The sequence below is a fragment of the Podarcis vaucheri genome, assembly GCF_965113315.1.
Source record: "Podarcis vaucheri genome assembly, chromosome: 15".
NCBI classification, from domain to species: Eukaryota; Metazoa; Chordata; class Lepidosauria; order Squamata; family Lacertidae; genus Podarcis; species Podarcis vaucheri.
In genome coordinates, this window is record NC_138753.1 from 24,586,713 (window position 1) to 24,597,007 (window position 10,295).

General features: G+C 45.4%; 1 long non-coding RNA gene across 1 annotated transcript in view; it reads right to left on the bottom strand.

Annotated features, from left to right (window-relative positions):
- The window catches only part of LOC309519867, a 328,690-nt gene extending 318,742 nt beyond the window's left edge, over positions 1–9,948 (bottom strand). The window contains exon 1 of the long non-coding RNA XR_014214028.1: positions 9,934–9,948. This is a non-coding gene — a long non-coding RNA (uncharacterized lncRNA). The remainder of the gene's footprint in view (positions 1–9,933) is intronic.
- Positions 9,949–10,295: the final 347 nt, after the last annotated feature.

Genomic DNA, 10,295 nt, shown 5'->3' on the forward strand with positions numbered 1-10,295 from the left:
ACTGCTTTCTAAAACCATTATTATTGCTGCTTCTGCTGCTGTGTTGTTATTTAAATTTCTATACCGCCCTTCTTCTAAAGATGACAGGGTGGTTTACAATATAAAAATACAGAAATATATACCAAACCAATAACAAATAAACAATAACAATAACTCCCCCCACAACACCCAATATTATTAGGTGCATTCTAAATGTAAGTCTTATATAGGTGTATTGACATTTGGTGCAGTGAAAGGTATCCTGGCTCCATAACTCTGGAATAATGGTTCTTCCTAGAGGAGAAATGGATAGTCCTCAGGCCCCCATCTCAGCACAGTCATGTACTTATAGCTTATACTGAAATCTAGCATCTTTATCTTCTGACGAGAAGTATGATGCTATTAAATACTTCAAACAGAGTTGTATCAGCAAAAGGGATCAAAAGGTTGGCAAAGACGTCTCCTTAGATGATTCGGGAGTTCGAAGTTTCAGTAGATTAGCTTGGAAGGAGTTCAAATGATATAATTAAGAATCAAGATCAAGTTGAATGGAATTTGGATAGCTCTACAGAAAAAAAGATTTCATCAGAGTCATTCAAGTATAAGGCATCCCTGCATTGCGATACTTATGCAGAAATGAAATGAAGCAGCAGAGGTTCAGCTTTGCAGAAATTGAACATGGGCATGCAATGTAAGTATGAAAGGAGAGCCTGCTGCACCAGGGCAGAAGACCATCTTGTCCAGCATCCTGTTCTCACGATGGACAACCAGATGTATGTGGGAAACCCACAACTATGACATGAGCACAAGAGCACTCTCCCCCCACTTGTGATAACCAGCCTCCAACCATGGGGGGGAGAGCATAGCCTTAGACTTAACTTCCATGAATTTGTCCAATCCTCTTTTAAAGTCATCCAGGTAGGCATTAGGGACTGGACAGAGGAGGAATGCTGGAGACCACCACCCCCTCCTGAACCTTCCAGAGAAGAGGAATACAGTACAGATTTACAACAGTGGTTTAAGGAAGGTCACAGCTCAGAGGTAGATGAGGGGCAAAGTTAGGAAATAATGGAAGAAGAGGGGGGAAGCAGAGCCAGAGCAGCTGGCTGTCACATTATTACTAGAAAGTATTCCAGACCTCCATTCTCCCAGAACCCAGCGAGCATTGAAAGTAGGAGAGCAAAGGGCTTGGAGGCAAATGGCCCTAAGCAGCCACCGTAAGGTGGGTGGTGCTGTTAACGATTGAGGAGAGAAGGGGATGGAGATTACTCAGAGCAATGCCATTACTCCAAGAGGCTACATTTCTAAGCTTCGCTCTGTGAATATTGAATAAAACGCTTTGGTAAGAACTCTCCTTGTCTATCTATTCCTGGCAGCCTACCATGGGAGGATTGGATTCCCTGACGCCTGGCAGTAGGTGGCCATCACTGCCTCCCAATGTTGCTGAACTGCAACTCCCATGATTCCCACACCTATACTGGAGAATGCTGACCTCACCGCAGTGACACACGCTTGGAAACTTGAAGGCTGGACTACTGCAATATGCTATATGTGGGGCTGCCCTTAAAGACTGCTTAGAGCCTTCATTTAGATTGATAGCAACTGATGGGAGCACCTTACTTAACTGTTCTTTGAAATTCTCACCCCAGAGAAGCTTGTCAGGCTGTTTCGCCTTTCAGAAATTAATAAGGAAACTTTTTTTTTTCATTTCAGCAAGCATTTGGAGGGTGATTTAGTTTGGATTTTTATTTTAATCTAAGCCAGGGATGGGGTACCTGTGGCCCTCTAGATGTTGTTGGACTGTTTTCTGGCTCCCACCATCCCTGACCATTGGCCGTGCTGATGGATTCCAACAACGCCTGCAGGGGCCCATCCCTGAATTAAATGGAGCATATTTCATCTGCTGCTTGTGAGTTGCCACTTTAAAGCAGTTTGATGTTTGAAAACAGATTCCGTTTTTATATAATTTGGTTTTTCATTTTAAAGGATAATGATGCTGATTTTAATTGGATTTTTTTAATATCGCGCTTTAAGTTTATTTGTATTGTTTTGCATGGCTGTTGTTTGTCTCGCTGAGAAATGCCCTAAAGGAGTGGTGGAAGGAGAAGCGGCGCCATGTTGGCAGGATGGAAATACAAATAAATAAATGAATAAATAAAGTCACAGATCTAGCAGCACAGATGGAACTCTCATATTGCCTCTTATGCAACATGCCTTTTTCTCCCATAGTCAAGTCACTTCACACATTCATCTGCCAGCTAGCAAGTATAGAGGGAAATCTGCTACATGTGTGAACCAGTCCAGGGTTTTCTGGAGGAAAGAGGCATGAACGCTGCCTCCCTTAAATTCCCAGGAATAGCATAATGTACTGTGGCTGCCAACTATTCCTGGCAACTGAATGCTGAATTTGATGGGCCTTTGTTCTGTGCCCACAAAGAAGCTGTATGTTCTTTAAATTTTTATTAGACTGGGTCAATGAAGGCACATCACTACATATTGCAGTTAACTCCCTTATTTGCCTGCAAAGGTCATCTGCTTCCCATGTCACGAGAAAATATTTTAGGAGACTAACACAGGGGTGGGAAACCTCAGACTCAGGGGCCAAATGTGGCCCTCTGGGCCTCTATATAGCCCTTGAAATGCACCCCCTTATAGGACCTCAGGCAGTGGTCTGTGGTGGAATTTTTTTGTAGGGGAACAGTTAGGGCCAGAGGTGCCAGCTTGCACTTGGGATGTTGTGCGTGAGTATCACACCTCCCTCACTAAGCTGGGCAGAAGCTTCCTGGGCTTAGGGAAGGAGGCGCCAGGCTTTAATACTTTAATACTCCACCAGGATAATTTAGGTGTCTAGCCTATTCCCCACAATCCACTGACTACATGCCACTGCCCTCAGGGTGTTTTTGCCTGGCTGAGACACCTCCTTGAATTCTGAGAATGCCTCTTACTGGTCTACATGGTGGATAGAGAGGGGTTTTGTGAGTGTGTATAGAAACTAGCCTTCTGTACAAAGGTAAAATTGACATTGGTTGTTCCAACCGCTTTTGCTTCTAGGCCCACCACTAGCATGTGACTGAGAGGAAGTTTCCCAGAAGACAATGCAGCTCTCGGGCTGGGGAAAATTGTGATCCCCAGACTAACACATAGAAGGCAGACCAGATACCTGGGCCTGGTTCAGGCTTTCAATGGCTGAATTAAGGAGGTTTGCATCAAAATGCCACCTCAACCCTTTCCTCCCAGTCCTACTTGCATTTGTGACTAAAGAGATGGTTCCAAGTGCTTTTCGTCAATTTCCACAGCTTCCCAAAGCACCCCTTACTTTTGAAACTCTGAATCTTTTTCTTTTTTTCCCTGAAAGCTTCTGCCTTGAACTTTAAACGAGGCACACACAACAGCTGGAGAGATTAACGATGCGGGAAACCCAAGGCTCTTCATCTTCCTGATTTGAGAACGTAAGTCAAGCCTTAATTTAGAATTTTATCCAACTTTAAATTATATTTCTTTTGATTGGAGCACATTTACTATGGAATGAGGCTCATGTATTTTATTTGCCGTGCCGTGACTAGGGTTTGTGATCGATCTACCGTAGTGATGAATGCTTGCTTTGTTCTACCGAGTGAACATTCTGCACGTCTCTTCTATGTAATTTTTATGGTCCTATTGTGCATAGTGTTGCTATTTTTGGAAGCCTGTTTTCTAATTCCTTTTTTATACAGAGCAAATTTGGTGTCACATAATGAACCATCCACTGTAAATTCATCTTCTCAAACCTGGGTTTGCTGCAGTGTGATGTGTGAACTGTTCCATATATGTTGTTGCCCACTAGAACTGCAACCTTGCATTAGATTTGTCCTGGTAGACACCACCTCATAGACTGGAGCTGAACATTTGTCAAGCCTCCAGGGCTACCTCAGCCTAAACATGATAGCCACCGTCTTGGAAGGGAGGTCTATCAATGGCTATTATCCATAACATAGGAAGTGCCTTGATAGCAAGTTAGACCATTAGTCCATCTAGCACCTTATTATCTGCACTGAGTGGCAGTGGTTTTCCAGAGTTTCAGAGAGGGGGCATTTCTATCCCTACCTGGGCATGCTAGGGACTGATCCTGGGACCTTCTGCATGCAAAATAGATGCATTAACCACTAAGCTACAGCCCTGCAACACCTGCAACAAATCCACCTCATCAGTATATTCCACTCCATCTCTCCCACCAGTTTTCCGCTCCCCCTTCCAACAGTCAGTCAACATTCCCTGCCTGTTGAGTATGATCAGTCCTCATTTGGAAGCTTTGAGATGTCCCCCCCCCTTTAAAACCTATCTTGCAGTACTTCTGCAAAGCTTGCAGCATCTCCAAGTCTGCCCTCTCTCTGCCTTGCGTGTATGTGGATTCTTATGTTTTGACTACATAAGAGTCCAGTCCTGTGAGATGTTTTTAGTGTCTATTGCTGTAGGAGGAAGAAGAGTGAAGGAAGCAGCTGAAGGAAGAGGAGAGGGTGAAGAAAGAGCTGTGAGGGGGGCCCTTTTCCCATCTTCTGGCCCCTCTAGGAAACTAAGCAAACCTGCTGCACCCAGAACTAGATGTGGAGAGTGAAGCTGAATGGGACAGCTCAAGGAAGTACCGTCCACCTTGAGCCTGCCCACAAAAAGCAAGTCTAGAGTGAGAGATCAGGGTGTTGTCTGCTGTTTCCAAGAACTCTTCTCATTGTGAGACTTTTCTGGGTGAACTGAGAGTGTGCTTGGGCCCTGGGTGAGAACCAGAGACTGAGAAGAGAGGGCATGTCAGAAATAAAATGAATTGGCATTGATTAGCAACTTTGTATTCATGTAACATTTTTCTATGTAACGGTGTATTTTTGTAATATTTTGATTAAGTTGTCTGTTGTTGCTTCACTTTTTTGCACACCGCTTGGATATATTTTTAATAGATTAAGTGGTATAGAAATTAAATTATCTATCTGACAGCACATCACTGAATACTAGTTGCTGGAAGAGGGCTGTTGCCTTCAGGTTCTGTTTGGGGGCTGACCACAGACATTTGTTGGCCACTGGTGGGAAACTGGAGGCTAGACTAAATGAGCGTCAAGCGGATCCATCAGAAAACTCTTCTTCCTCTAAATTTGCATGAATATTACATAGCTTTACTTCTGCCAGGCAAAGCTTTCTCTACTTGAAACATCCACATCTCCCTCTCTTAGCGGAGCTGTTTGTCTAATGAGATGGTTGCCTGCTGGGGATCCCATATACTTATGAGGTAGAATATCTCCTTTGAGGATCCAGGACAGCAGCAGGGAAGAGGAAAACTGGAACATAGCAGTTCACCCTACTCTGAGTATTTCAGCAATAAAAATGTATGCGTGTGTGTGTGCACGCACAGACACACACAAATACTCTGGTACAGTTTTCTTTAAGCCATAAAATTCTGCAGAAGATGGCATGGAGCCCCCCAAAAAGGGCAGATAGTGATAGCTCAGCACAAAACACACATATAATAGTTAATCTAATGGCTTCCAACTTTTAGATTTTCTTCAGCAGTCCCTCCGGGGTAGCTTCACAAAATGCTAGTGGGGCAAAAAGCTGCATAGGAAATTGTAACAGCACACAGGGGTGAACTGAATGGAGTTGACCATGGTGCTGAATCAGAAAGCAAACCCCATGCTAGTTGTAAAACAAGGCTCCATTTATGCCAACCTCTTCCTTCCTATCTAGACAACAGAGGTCACTTGCTGGGCTATATTATATTACAATCCTCTATGAATTGTTCATGGAGTCTCTGAAGATGTGCTAGTTGTCTGATGCAGCAGGTATCAAATGCAACTTATGCCAGGACCATGAACCTGCCTGCCTGCCTGCTGAGAACTACCTTAAACAATACAGATGGCAGTATAATACCGCCATGGGGCAGAGGCACTATCAGCGGGTGACCCTGGAAGGAATGGCTCCAGGTGGCAAGTAGCCATACCACACAGGCAAAAACAAACTGCAGTGTGTCGAGATATTCGGACTGATGGAAAGTACCCCACGAAGTACTCAGGAGTCAAGCTGTGTTTCAAGTAGGGCTTTATTCCAGTTGCCGTCTTGCATCATTATAAAGCAGTCTTCTTACATCAAGGAATCAGCATACACAGGAAGGATCACATACAAGGCGGGAGCCACTGGGGATAGTTAACCATACCTCTTTACACTAACTGGTTTCAGACCAATTAGCCAATGCTCCACCAGTTGTGATGCCGACTCATACCTCGTTCCATCAGCTTTGCTGAAATACCAGCTCCATCGGGTACTTTGTACCCCTGAACTATTTCTATGCCATTATTTATTTGTTATTTATTTATTTGTTGCATTTATATCCCCCCTTTTCCTCCCAGAGGTTCAAGGTGGTGTACATTATTCTCTCCCTCCACATTCAATCTACACAACAGCCCTTTGAGGTAGGCTAGGCTAAGAGGCAGTGACTTGTCCAAAAGAACCCAGGGAACTTCATGGCTCAGTGGGGATTTAAATTTTGGTTTCCCAGGTCCAGGTCCACATTGACTCTCTGTGATGGCCTGGGAATCTGATTCAGAAGCTGAACCAGAGGAATCCCAGCCTGCACAGGAGTCCCTGCCTCCAGGGCCGGCTGAGCCAGGGCAGGGCCTTCAATCTGAAAGGCCCACACCTGTGCCAGATCCTCAGGAGCAGACACCAGATGAATCCACTCTGGCTCCGGGGGTGATTGAGGACCCATTGCCTGCAGGTGCTCTTCTCCCAGCCCTGTCAGGGGAAGGTGAGGCTACCTCTGGGTCCAGTAACCCTCCAGCCTCTCCTGAGCTGCAGAGGCTCAAGGCAGAGAGGCGGAAGGAACTAAGTTCTACCAGGAGGAGTGCTCACCTTAAGGCCAGGAGGGGCGAGTCACCTGTGGGCCGGGACCGCCCTAGGCCCCAGAAGAGATAAAGGCCAGTCAGCCCAGTCCCAGGTTGCGGGAGCAACATTGCTGGAAACCTGTTCCTGCCAGCACCCTGACTTGCTCTTCTGGAGTTCCTGACCACGCCCGGCACCTTACCTTGGACCCCGCTTCACCCTTGACAGACAGCCTCCAGACCCTCGACCCAGGACCGGACTCAGACCACGCCGCACGGTAACCCCCCCCCCAGGACCAGCACACTCTCATTGTAAGAACTACTATTTAAGAATTGATTCTTGGGTTTGCATCCCTCCCCTCTTCTGTCCCTGACACATTTCCCTTGTTTGTCATGTCTTTTAAATTGTAAGCCCGTGGGCAGGAACTGTCACGTTTTAACTGATTGTGTGTAAGCCAATCTTGGGCCTTTCTTTCACAGAAGAGCAAGCCACAGATGTTTGAAATATAGTTAGCCAAATAGCTTATCTGAGATTTCAACTTGAGCTGAGAGCCTACCCAACCACCGGGCCATTGGCACTGGGCTTCAGGATGTCACCAAGGACAGATTGCATCTTTCTCTCACATGGTCTTAGCTCCTGGTGCCCTCATATCACCTTGTGATCATTGTAGCTCAGGAAACAATCACTCAATAATTCTGCTCACAGAAGATGGCAGGGGAGAAGTTAGGGGAAAGTATTTCTCTTTTCATTGTTATAGGCGCTTCCACTAATATAGGAGCCCACGGGGGGGGGGGGTGGTGTGGAGGTCAATAAAAATCATGTGGCTTCCACTTCCTTAAGACTTTATTACAAGCTCTGGGGTTCTGCTAAACAGCATAATAAAATGTAAGTAAGTTCAGTGGTGCTTTGGGGGAGGGAGTCTCTCCAGATTGCTACTACCATCTCTTTCGCTGTTTGCTGCAATTTCCATGGAAGAATTGGGGGGGGGGGGTAAATGGTATGAGGAGTGTGTAAATACAGTGGTACCTCAGGTTAAGAACTTAATTCATTTTGGAGGTCCGTTCTTAACCTGAAACTGTTCTTAATCTGAAGCACCACTTTAGCTAATGGGGCCTCCTGCTGCTGCCGCGCCGCGGCTTTGTGATTTCTGTTCACATCCTGAAGCAAAGTTCTTAACCCGAGGTACTATTTCTGGGTTAGCTGAGTCTGTAACCTGAAGCATCTGTAACCTGAAGTGTCTGTAACCCGAGGTACCACTGTATTATGTTCTTTGGCCCCAGTCTATCTAATGTGGATTGTTACTCATCTGCACTATACATTAAAACAGTAGTATGCCGCTTTAAACAGCCATGCCCACACCCAGCCCAAGAATCCTATGAAATGTAGTTTTTAAGGGTTCTGATACTCTGACAGCTATAATTCCCAGAGTGGTTTAACAGACAATCTGTCTTCACTGGGAGCTCTGAGAATCAGAGCTCTGCAAGGGGGAATAGGTAAAAGCCATCAGCACCCTTAACAAACTACAGTTCCCAGAGGTAAACCATGACTGTTTAAAGTGGTGCGACACTTAATGGTGCAGCCAGGGGCCTGAGTTTCATGAAAACTGTTGGGTCAATATAAGGCACAACAAGTTTAACTCCCGTTGTTTAGCATGTAAGAGTAGCTGCTTGTGGCAAATTTTGACTGGCCTTTCCCCTCTTTGAAGCCCATTACAGAATGCTCCTTTTGGATAGGACAGGCATTGCAGTTAGCTCTGTCAGAGAGTGTGCAAATCTCTGCGATATCCTGGATGGGAGGCTAGTATTATGATGCAATGCCATCAGGCAGCGCACGAAGATGAGGCAGGAGGTTTTTGTTCATTTGGCTAAGAATAAGCATGAGCTTCTATAGAGGCAGTTGCTCAATGTGGTGCCTGTGATGTCAGTAAATCATAGCCGTAAATGGTGTGTTTTGCAATGTGGCTGGAAATATGCAAGTTGAATGCAAAATATGAGTCAGTCACAGAATCTGGTGCCTAATGAGATGTCAGCCTGAAAGCAGAGCTGCAGTCTCTGCAAAGCCAGGCTGCAAAGACCTGTGGGTGTACGTGTGAGAGAGAGTTCTAATACAGTATCTGGCCTTCCTCCTTTCCTTCATGCTTCCATAGACATGACAGGCTTGACTGCCCAACTAATGTGCAGATTCCACAGTTGCTTGTGCAGCCAAGGCATGCTTTGGGAAATTCTTGGCAGAGTGAATTATGGGCCTGGGAGTTTATTTTCTTTCTGGTTGTACACTTATATCCCACCTGTCATGGAATCCAAAATTGAGTCCATGTGGTTCCCAGAAGACCTCCAATCCAGGCTCTGAACAGATCTAGATCTGCTTCGCTTTGGCAAGGTGGTGGCCTCACCCCTTCAGACCAAGAGGCGAAAACAAAACAAAGAAACTTGTAGGACTTGCGTATCAAGGTTTGCAGATCCCTCTGTGCCACCCTGAGAACCAGAATTACTCTCAGAGCAATTCCTTTTACTTTATTTGAATTTAATACTGCTGTCGTGCCTTACCAGAAATCTTTAAATGCACTTAGCTTTAAGTGAAATCTGATGCCAACTAGAGATGTGAAACTCCTCTCTTGGGGAATTATTCTAATCTGATTTAAATTCTTGGAACTTCTCTCAGAATTCTCCACAAACACAGTTGTAATTGTACTCAGGAATAACTTTTCCGTGGCTTCCTTTAGATTCCTTTTCTGAACTTCACAGTGTGGCGATCACACAGGGTCCCCAGATGTTTCACCATCTATTGATCCCTGTGCCACCACTTTGTTTCTCACTGCCACCACCCAGGCCCTACCTGGTACAATACTGAGTCCAGTCAGGGTTAAATTGGAACATAAACTTCTGTTTATTTATTATAGTTTAACAAGTGTGTGGTTTCATAAACGGCATCGGTCCATTACAATCATGGGTTGCCTATCCAGACCTATGACTTCCGCTACCTGCTCTCACTCACTAAACCACCTCTCTTCCTAGTCCCAACTGTTCCTGACTCAGCTTATTTTGTTAAACTAACTCAAACTACCCACAGACTCTATCCCAATTCACTCCCACTCCAACCAGCCACCCAACTCCCAACCAATTCCTCTTTTGCCCCTCCCAGAGCTGGTTCTATAGGCCCTCTGACTCCACCCCCTGGGTTCTGATTGGGTAACCTGTTTAACTATTTCACCTCCAGCACTCTCATATGTTAACGTCACACACAGCCCAAAAGGTTCATGTCCTCTGCCCTAACCTTCCCCCAGCCCAGAAGTGGGCTTATGCAGAGGTCTGTGCCCTCCAGAAAATAACTGTTCCTACAAATTCAGAAGCAGCACATGGCGCTAGTTCTCATGGTTCTGAATGCAAACTCAGATACTAGTGGGCAATGCCCAGTGAATGCTGGAAAAGGAGCTTATAAAAAAGCCCAGAGTGTAAGGCAAGGGTTTCAGGACCCTGGAC